The 11,326-nt window shown below is 36.9% G+C and overlaps 1 protein-coding gene across 1 annotated transcript in view; it reads left to right on the top strand.

Annotated features, from left to right (window-relative positions):
• carhsp1 (calcium regulated heat stable protein 1) overlaps nucleotides 1-144 on the top strand; it is a 3,569-nt gene extending 3,425 nt beyond the window's left edge. Inside the window, 1 exon segment of the mRNA XM_034126128.1 lies at nucleotides 1-144. This exon segment is cut by the window's left edge and continues 1,109 nt beyond it. The gene's annotated coding sequence lies outside the window, so the exon portion shown is untranslated.
• Nucleotides 145-11,326: the final 11,182 nt, after the last annotated feature.

The raw sequence follows: 11,326 nt of genomic DNA, 5'->3' as shown, positions 1-11,326 counted from the left end.
TGATAACAAAGCTGATTAGCAGAGTTAGAAAGAGACCGATGCTGCATGGCTTCATGGTTCAGCACTACAGCCTTATTCTTCTGTATCCTCTGTATTTGATCATGTGTGGGTGTTATGGGTGAATTAAAGCATTTTCAACCACAACTGAGTGGATTCTGCCATTTTTGGGAAGAACATCAGATGTAAAAATAACGGTACGTCCACACGGACGCTTAAAGTTTAAGTTTGAATCAGAAAACGTTATTTGGGGTGTTACTGTTTAGGTTTTGTGATGGTTGCTTCATTTTCAAATTAAAATTAAAAGTGAATAAAAAAGAAAATATCTAAATAAATATAGGAAGTTTATGAGTGTGCAATAAAAAAGAATAAATAAAAAAACAGATTTTTGTGCAGATAAGATTAAGAAGAGAACACATTTCATTTCAAACCTTTATTTAACCAGATTGTCCCTTGAGATCATAGATCTCTTTTTCAAGGCAGACCTGCAGCAATTAGGTTCCACATGAAACATGAAACAATAAAGGACATCATACATTATATTTACAAGCTACATTTACATACTTATCAACATTTACAAATACCCATAGTTTCAATGAGCATTTCATTTAGCCTAGCTTTAAAAACATTCAGAGGAATACATTTGCTCAGTTTCAATTTTAGCTGAAGATTGTTCCAAGCAAGTGGAGCTGCGCACATAAAAGCTGTCTTACCTATACAGTCCTTGCTCTTGGCACATCTAACAAGACTACATCATGCGATCTCAGACAATAGCTGCCTGTAAACCGGAGGAGAACGCTGGCATTTCTCCTCCTACTTGAAAGACTACGGAGGGATAGGGTCTGCAAAATTAGTTTGTTTTGGGGATTGAATGGATGCTCTGACCGGTCCACTTCCTGCCCGGCGCTATGCAACGCCTCGGGTCGCGTCGAAAATAGACCATCATCCTATTTTTAGCGGAGCCCAGCACCGAGACGCTTCTAGGACGCTTCTAGCTGTAACACGGCGCGTCTGGTGGAATAGCACCCATTGACTAGAGTGGCCGCGATCACCCATTGACTAACGCGGAGCAGACTGACCCGGTGGAATCTAGGGGTAACGGCCCGTCCACACGGCGGTGTGCGTTGAAGCTTCAACGCTTCTGCCCATTCACTTTGAATGACAATAGCTGCTTGCAACTCTCTGTGTTATCAGAGAGCAGATATAATACGGGAGTTTTCCCAACAAAGCTTTATAAATAAACGTGTACCAGTGACTGAGCCTCCGTACAGTAAGTGATGGCAGACCTGCCTTGGCATACAGGGTACAGTGATGTGTGAGTGCTTTACAATTTGTGACAAATATCTCAGAGCGCTGTGATAGGCGGCATCTAACTTGATCAGGTAATGGGCAGGTGCATTCATATATATCAGATCACCATAGTCCAGCACAGGTCAAAAGGTCACAGAGCCTTTTCCTGGCTTCAAGTGAGAAACAGGACTTGTTTCTGAAAAAGAAACCTAGCCTAACCCTCAGCTTTCTAAGCAGGTTATTGACATGAAGTTGACTTGTGTTTTTTCAATGTAACACAGTTGAATTTTCATGATCATTAATTGAAATAATAATGGGTTTAAATTAGTTATTTTTTGTTCTTAAGGCTCAGAGTGTCTTGTGTTTTATTATGTATTTTGAGTGAATTACCCCTTGTTTCAAAATGATGATCATAGTAACTAATTTAATAATGTATTGTTTTTTGAAAGTCTCGTTTGTTGCAGTGGATGTTTCATGACGTAAGAATGTCCAATAATAACATAAAATTGAATAAAAATGTCTTTATTAACACAAGAATTTAGATAGTACAGCGGATAAGCACAACAATTGTGCATTTTATGAGAAAAGCATGACATTTCTAACATAGTTAGAGCATACCATAAGGTTTATTTTCAGATGTGGAGGGAAGTCAGATTTGACCTGTGAGGACCGTGAGAGGTCAAATCCAAGATGGCCGCCAGTCTCTCGGGTCAAATGTTCAAACACGATTAATTTTGGAACCAAACATTGTAGAAAAACATTTAAGGTGTCATATCCAACTAAATTAGGGATGCCCAATCATTTGATGATACTTTTGAGATCGCCAGAATTCAAGAAATTGCATTTAGGTGAAGATAAAGGTAGAAATTGACCAAAAATAAGCTGTCAATCAGTTGAAATTTGGTGTGTGTGTGTGTGTGTGTGTGTGTGTGTGTGTGTGTGTGTGTGTGTGTGTGTGTGTGTGTGTGTGTGTGGTCACCCAGCGGTCACCCAGCGCTAGCATTAATACAGAGACTGGAGGAATATGGCTTTACTTGGCACAGTCTGCATGCTGAAGCAAACATTTGTTTTTGTCTTCAAATACATATTTACATGATTGTGACGAGCATAATATTTGCTCCCCGCCCAACTCTCTAAGTGCTTGAACTTCGTGACAGGAGGATGAAGTATGTATAAATCAACCCTGTCTCCTAAAAATTACGTTCCCACAGAACTAAACTGCATTCTCAATTACGTTGGTTATGAACTTATCTCAAATACGTTTATTTTCTACATATCTTCTAGAAACATATTTTCTCCCACGTTACGTTTGTTATGAACTTATCTCAAATACGTTTATGTTCTACATATCTTTGCCCTTTATTGTCTTGCTTATAATAATGATAATAGTCATTTATAAATATCATTTTAGAGCACACATTTGAAATCGACGATCGGGCTTGATATCCTATGGTTAAATTAAAATCAGTAGGCGAGGCTGTAATTTCGCCAGCTGCGAGGCAGAAAATAATAGTTTTAACATGCCAAAAAGCTGCTGTGTCGTTTATTGCACCTCAAACATTAAAACAAATCCAGAGTTACGTGTTTCTGTACTTCCTCTAAGAAGAAAGGACAGTATACAACAGAAGAGCTCTGTGGCTTCAGGCTGATCGCCGTTCAAATGACAGCTGGTTTCCCCAAAAGTGGGCGGGGCTGTAAAGTGACGTAGGAAAGATCCTCAGCTCGCTGATTGGATGTTTTAGCCGCAATGCACGTCGGGATATGGTGTTAATGCGATATGAAATCCGAAAAAAAAATCAGAGTTTAGGATGGCCGAAGACACTACACTACCCACAATCCCCAGCTATCGTTTGGGACTACAGTCCCGTTGACAAACCCCGTGATTAATCTTCAAGCTCTGGGATTGGATGTTGGAGTGGCAGTGCGCCAAGGTTACGCCGAGCGCCAAACAGCTCTTTGAAATGGAACGAAACCACGGCAGACTTTCCAAAACTGGACTCGAACGCCCCCCCAGAACTACACATGCTGGCTATTGTGTTTCGCAACATGTTCTATGGCGTCTCTACTGGGAATTGTAGTTTTAAAAGACGTTTTTGTTTTTCCCAAAATTAGAAGTTGACAGTATTAAACTGTGTACAGCCCTGGAGGTTTAGGCGATAGGAAACAAATTGGTGTGTACAAATGTAAAACATGTCATTAATAAATGGGTGAAAATCGCTTGTGTCCATAATGGGAAGCATTAACACATGCCAGCTCATTGTTACTTTGGAATTCTACTCCACTACAATTCAGAGGTTAACCTGGTATTTTTACTCCACTACATTTATTTTAGTTACTTTGCAGATTCTGATTAATGATGTGAAATATAAACAACCCTTAAAGCAGACTTTAGTTACACCTGAGTAAAATTCAGGGAAAGGTGATTGTCAAGTGCCAACAATCAGGAGAGATATTTGATAGTTGCTGCTTGAGAAGACTAAACATTTATCTGCAGATCCCTATAAAGTATATTCATTACTCGTTATTCTCTACTAATAGTTAATTAAAAACTGTATATAATAGCTATTTTGCACATCCCTTTCAAGATTTTCTAAGGTTTATTGACATATCATATACACAACTATGTTGAAGTTATGCAATTAATGAAAAACTTGGGTCACAGGTTCCTCAACAGTGCATTACAAGACATCTATCAATATGTGTGTACCTCCACCATTAAACTCAAATTCTGCACATGTCTTATACTATCTACATACATAAGAGTATAATTAATATATATATAATATCAGTTAAAATAAGTGCTTCAACACAGTTAACATTGCAGGAAAGCAATATATTAGACGTTAAGTACTTTGTCAGGCTTAATATTTATCTGTAGATAGATACCCCCAAAGCTTTTTTCTTATTTGAAAGAAAACCTAAAGTGTTCTTTAATGTGTTAATAAAGGTTAATTAGTTTGTCTGTTTTGCACATCCTCATATTAATATCCTTGTACATCAGGCACTAAACTGTTTTATTGTAGAGATCACTTACAGTATCTTCTTGATTTTTTATATTCTACATTTCTATCATTGACCTTCTACTTTCCCCCTATGAAAGTATGTACTCTTAATATTTTATTCATCAAATAACATTATTCAACAAAAATAATATTATTCAACAAAAATAATTCAATAACGTGCTTTAACCACTAGGCGGTGCACACAAGGTACACACAGTATACTAATAATAACTTTGTATTATTAGTGTAGGACACTTGTGTATGTATAACATCTGAAGATGTGTAGTTTTATTCATGTTTTTACATAATTGTACAGGATATTGCTATATTATTTCTCATGTTTACTTCTTCACATTAATATCTGATTTGTAAAACATCAAAGACAGAAAGGTATATCCGTTATTTAATGGTAAGCTATTGAAATTGTGATTCCATAGATGTGTCTCCCATCACCCAAATCCCCTGACTATTCTCTCAACTCAGTATTTACATTCTTATATTCAAAGAAAATCAGTAATATCTTTAAAAACTACAAGTCCCTTTATATCAGCTGTGCACCGTTATGGTGTAAATATAACCTATCTACCAATTGGATCAAATATAAAAGTCAGCCGAATTAGTGTTGATACTGCAAGGAGACGTATTTTGTGAAAGGAAATGTAAGATGTTGTTTAATTGTTGATATATTTATGATCCACGTCACGTATTCAGTTTCGGCGGCAGTTCTTCCTGTTTGTCCAGAAGTCTTCTCATCAGGGCTCTATAAATAAAGAACTACGGCAGATGTGCAATATTTAATGCAGCCGAACCGTGTATTACAATGCGGTTATGTGATGACTTTCAAAGAGAAAAGCAAGAACACTCGGAATAAAGTATTATTATTATTTTTTTTAATGTTTTCGGATTTCACATCGCATAAACACCATATCCCAACGTGCATTGCGGCTAAAACATCCAATCAGCGAGCTGAGGATCTTTCCTACTCTGTTTCCGGTATTGTTCCTGTAATGAGAGTTCACATTTATGCTACATTGAAGGGTGGAATTGACTACACATCTTCAGAAACATAATTTGCTTCAGATATACTGTAACTCATAGCAATATTGTAACCAGTAAGAAAAGCCAACTGCATTAAAAACCCAGTTAACAAACACTAAAGTATTTTTCCTTCAGTAATGAAGATGTAATTCCAATGTAGACACACCTGGGGTCGCTGTTCAGTCTGTTACGCTGAGCCATGCATTGTCTGGAACGTAAAAGGGACGAAGAAGACAAAGTGAAGTGACGTACTTCCGGTTCAATGTGAAAACATTCCCAGTTAAACCATAGATATATATAAAAACATATGTTTATATATATATATGAGTTAAACAACAGAAACAAATCGCTTAATAAAAAGATAAAACACTGGCATGTAATTTACGTTTGGATTAAATAGAATGGTTTTGAATAATAGATGAGAGTAAAATCTACGTCACAGCCCCACCCACTTTTGGGGAAACCAACGCTGTCATTTGAACGGCGATCAAGCCTGAAGCCACAGAGCTCTTCTGCTGTCCTTAGAGGAAGTTTGAGGTGTTTGAGGTGCAATAAACGACACAGCAGCTTTTTGGCATGTTAAAACTATTTTCTGCCTCGCAGCTGGCGAAATTACAGCCTCGCCTACTGATTTTAATTTAACCATAGGATATCGAGCCCGATCGTCGATTTCAAATGTGTGCTCTAAAATGATATTTATAAATGACTATTATCATTATTATAAGCAAGACAATAAATGGCAAAGATATGTAGAAAATAAACGTATTTGAGATAAGTTCATAACAAACGTAACATGGGAGAAAATATGTTTCTAGAAGATAAGTAGAAAATAAACGTATTTGAGATAAGTTCATAACAAACGTAATGTGGGAGAAAATATGTTTCTAGAAGATATGTAGAAAATAAACGTATTTGAGATAAGTTCATAACAAACGTAATGTGGGAGAAAATATGTTTCTAGAAGATATGTAGAAAATAAACGTATTTGAGATAAGTTCATAACAAACGTAACGTGGCAGAAAATACGTTTCTAGCTAAACGTAATTGAGAATGCAGTTTAGTTCTGTGGGAACGTAATTTTTAGGAGACAGGGTTGGTATAAATGGATGGAACTATCAACAAAACAACAGCGTTTTATTCCCCAATGTCATATTTAATAGAAAAATAATGATGCACCACTTATTGGAGAAAGAAGAATGGGGAACAGAAAGGTTTAGAGAGGGACAACATGCTGAAACCTTGCAACTTCAGTGCCAGAGAAAAAAGGTACTGTGAGTACACTTGTGGTTATTGTCCTCATGTTGCACATAGAAAATTCAATTCAAATTGCATGTGGGCAAAAATCCATCAATCTTTCAATTTTCTAAAACTTGTTATATCCTTAGAGTCATTTAAAATGAGTTTTTTTCTCCATGCCATGGAGTCTAAATGGGTAAACCTTTGTATTTGTAATTGTACAGCCATGCTAGGACAAACAAATCCCCTTTGCCAATGTTCTCTCTGCACTCTCTGTCACACACACAACAAACATAACCCTTTCTTTGCATGACCTCTAAATGTCCATGTGAGCCACTAAAGAACAGAAAAAAAGCTGCGCTACCTTGGCTTTATAGGTGGACAGGCAGGGAATCGAACCCCAACCCTCTATAAGTGGAAAGGGACAGCGGTGAACCTTATAGTTGAGTGCAGCCCTTTGTTAACAGCGAGGGTTAAGAGAGCTGTTTGTGCTCTACATGGAACTGTTTTCCATCTCCCTCTTTGGTTTACATTATTATTATTATTTTTCTATTAAATATGACATTGGGGAATAAAACGCTGTTTTGTTGATAGTTCCATCCATTTATACATACTTCATCCTCCTGTCACGGAGTTCAAGCACTTAGACTTAGAGAGTTGGGCGGGGAACAAATATGATGCTCGTCACAATCATGTTAGTATGTATTTGAAGACAAAAACAAATGTTTTCATCAGCATGCAGACTGTGCCAAGTAAAGCCATATTCCTCCAGTCTCTGTAGTAATGCTAGCGCTGGGTGACCATAAATCCACTGGAATATACCACACACACACACACACACACACACACACACATTTTGCAAATTTCAACTGATTGACAGCTTATTTTTGGTCAATTTCTACCTTTATCTTCACCTAAATGCATTTTCTTGAATTCTGGCGATCTCAAAAGTATCATCAAATGAGTGGGCATCCCTAATTTAGTTGGATATACCACATCACACACACACACACACACACACACACAGCAAATTTCAACTGATTGACAGCTTATTTTTGGTCAATTTCTACCTTTATCTTCAACTAAATTCATTTTCTTGAATTCTGGCGATCTCAAAAGTATCACCAAATGATTGGGCATCCCTAATTTAGTTGGATATGACACCTTAAATGTTTTTCTACAATGTTTGGTTCCAAAATTAATCGTGTTTGAACATTTGACCCGAGAGACTGGTGGCCATCTTGGATTTGACCTCTCACGGTCCTCACAGGTCAAATCTGACTTCCCTCCACATCTGAAAATAAACCTTATGGTATGCTCTAACTATGTTAGAAATGTCATGCTTTTCTCATAAAATGCACAATTGTTATAATATGAGAGCTTATCCGCTGTACTAATAATAGAACATGTTGCTTACTTCCCATTGGAATTAATAAAGCATTTCGATTGTTTACATTTCTTTATATTATCTAAACACAATTGCGTTGCTAGCAAGCGGCAAACTCTGGGGAAGAGCCGGGACGCCAATACGGAAGTGCCACAAACTGCAGTTCATATATTGGCCGATAGGCGATGACTGCAGAAAGGAGCAATTTCCATAGAGCCCCATGTTAAAATGCCCAATTTCACAGCAGAAAAAAAACGTTTCTAGCCCTGGATGCAATACATATTATTATGTATATAGTTAGATTCCACCTTCATGATTATGAATCTGTGAGTGAATTGTTTTCTAACATGACCCTTTTATTTATATTAGGTCTTAAAGTTTTTGCATAAATTAGGGCGTGGTCACATTGAGTGACAGCTCTGTCAAGTGACTGCTGCTGTTAGCTTCTTGTCTCTCTGCTAGCTGCTAGGTGAAGCTACAAGGACTCTGCCTGCTCAGTTCATCCAGGGAACACAACTTGACCCCGGCCGTGTTTGTTTGTTCTTCATGCTTATATATGGGACTATTGTGACTCGCTCTGCGGTTAAAACAGACGGTGCATGAATGCCGTTTTGCGGTAAGTGAAATTCGAGTACTTTATTTATGTGTTTATGATTTCAATCAGCTACGTAATGAATGTTAAGGCTTGGGTTTGCGTGTAAGCGAGTGGTAGCTACATCGGTGCTAACGATGCTAATCTTAGCCTCCAAGTTAACTTAAAACTATAGACTGTATATATAAAGGTTAAAACGAAATAGACAAGTGTTAAGCGTTAAGTGAGATAATACTGTAGAACAAACGGCTTCTGTTTGAGGTTGATAAAATAAGGTCATCCTTGTAACTTAGAGAGATATTTTATTATGTAGGTAGGAACTTTATGCATCGCTTAGGTTAATTTAAATTGGCTATGCTCAAGTATGTAGACAAGCTAACGTCGAAGTAGTGTATGTGAAATCAACCTCACAATAAGATGTGTGTATATTACAATTATTAATGTCATATTTCAAGATGATTACTTAGATATTACAATATGGTTGGTTGAGCTGGAGTTCTTTATTGAGCTTACACGTTAAAGTCACAGTCATCTGAAGAACGAACCCAAACCTTGTTGTTTTTATTAATTGCATTACCAAATTGGTATCAAATAAATAGTAAGCATTGGTAACACAACTTCCAAAGTTACAGTAAAATAAAAAGGACCCTGACTCGGACAATACACAATCCAACATGTTCAACAGAAGAGAATAAGTTATATTGTTTGTACACATGGTTCTTTACATATATATCTGTTTGTTTAAAGTGTCCAGGTGATGCAGACAGGCTGGACCAGAGAGTGAGAGACAGAACTGGACTCCTCACAGCAGTGAACTTCAGCACAGGTACAAATACTCTTTTTTCATACTGTACAAAGAATCAAGAAAGATATTGGTTTAAATAAATGAAGTATTGACTTTAATACACTGATATACATTCCATTAAACAATACTAAATACTAGATCACCTACACATCAGTGAAGTTGAGGGTTTTTTCCATGCAAAGGGTTACATTTAGATGTTAACAAGCAATATGACTGTCAGCTTTCTAATTTAAGGTATTGAAGGCAAAGATATTTAACGCATAGTGAGAACTGCTATTTATCTCTCAATATTGTCTGTAAAAACGTGGTAAAAGTTATTCTTTCAGTGAGACAACAGAGCAAGCTTGTTTTAATAACAGTTAAATATTATTTTGATAATAAAATACATTTCAATGTTGATGAATTTCATACTGTTCATTCATAATCTGATTGTCTTTGTAGCTCACTGTTGAAATAAAAAAAAACATTACAATTACAAAATAATTATATCTACAGCCCCTAAACACAAACACACCTCTTTCATAAATAACACACTTGTTCTGCAATAATGTGTTTTATGTTTCCTGTAATTTTTGTTAGGAAAGGACATGCCTGAAAGACACGACTCAGCATCTCCTCTTTCTCCGAGGGTCAAGAAAAACATCCAATAGGAAAATTAAAAGATGATGTTATGAGATGTTAAGACCAGTACAGGACATTCACTAAGAAACCATTTTTATTGTGAAAACACAGTCAGCTGATCGAATGCACCTATTTCCACATCTACACTCCATCAGCTGATTATTTCTATTTGCCTCACTTCATGAGCTTCACAACATGTACCTTGTACCGCAGAGTTTGCAACGCAAATAAATGGGGCCAATCTTCAGTCGGATGTGAATGTGTAATCTAACATTTTCAGTAAGAATAATGGACAAAAGGAGTGCAAATACAAATACAATTTATTGAAATGTGAACCAAAAGTTAATCAAACATGTTTTAAATAAAAAGCACATATGGACAGAAGGTGTAAACCTATTAAATGTATAAGTAAACACATTTAGTCAAATAAAGTGACAGACTAGGCCTGATCAGGTGGTATCAGCTATGCATGGGCTCCTCCATCAGGCCTGGTCCTCCTCGCTGAGGAAAGACCCTCAGTCTTCTCCAAACCAACAGACAGGACGTCCATCACACGGAGGTTTCTCCCTGAAGTCTCTGCAGCTCTCTGGACACCACACTGTCTCAATCCATCCACACTGAATATGAGAGGGGAAAAATGAAAATAATAAATGCTTTAGACAATAAGAAATATAAAGTTGACTGTTGAGTTGCTCAGTTTTTTTAGATTGTCAATACTATTACTGTATAAATAATATCTCAGGTTAAGAGGCACCTTCAAATAAAGATTGGTCTTTAAATACATTTTGTCTTTTGAATTGTTTGTCTAAAGTCAAGGATCTAGAACTGGTACTTGTAGTTTTAATGATACAGTCTGGTTATAATGCTGTTTGGAGGAGGCCTCACAGGTAAGAGCACTAACTAGCTATCATCACATGTACCTTAGCTTAACTTAAATGTATTAAACGTATAATTAAGTGATGGCAAAATATAAATAACTAATGTCATGCAAACATATTAATATTTTGCTTGATTCCAGTGTTTAATTTAGCACATTGCATTAAGGGATTTTAAGATTCTGAAGTATTATGCTAAAAACTCAACTTAGATTATTATTTATAGTTTTGCTGAATAGTCTCATGTCCGCTTACCTTAGAAACGTAAAATGCGACGGCAACTCTGCAGATGGTGAGCATGTTAGCTTAGCTTGGTAGCTTCAGCTAGCTCTGGAAGTTCCAGCTCGGAGGCAGCAGGTCCCGCCTCGGCTCCGCCTCTTTGTCCTTATTTGGAGCAGGCGGGAGTGGAACTCTGACGCCACTGTCGAGCCGTTAGTGGCCGACTCCGCCTACTAAAAAGAAAATCAGGAAATGAAGTTGTTG

Source organism: Trematomus bernacchii, unplaced genomic scaffold, assembly GCF_902827165.1.
Source record: "Trematomus bernacchii unplaced genomic scaffold, fTreBer1.1, whole genome shotgun sequence".
In the NCBI taxonomy this organism is placed as follows: domain Eukaryota; kingdom Metazoa; phylum Chordata; class Actinopteri; order Perciformes; family Nototheniidae; genus Trematomus; species Trematomus bernacchii.
The sequence above is the reverse complement of the archived record's forward strand: the minus strand, read 5'-3'. Positions and strand labels throughout refer to the sequence as shown.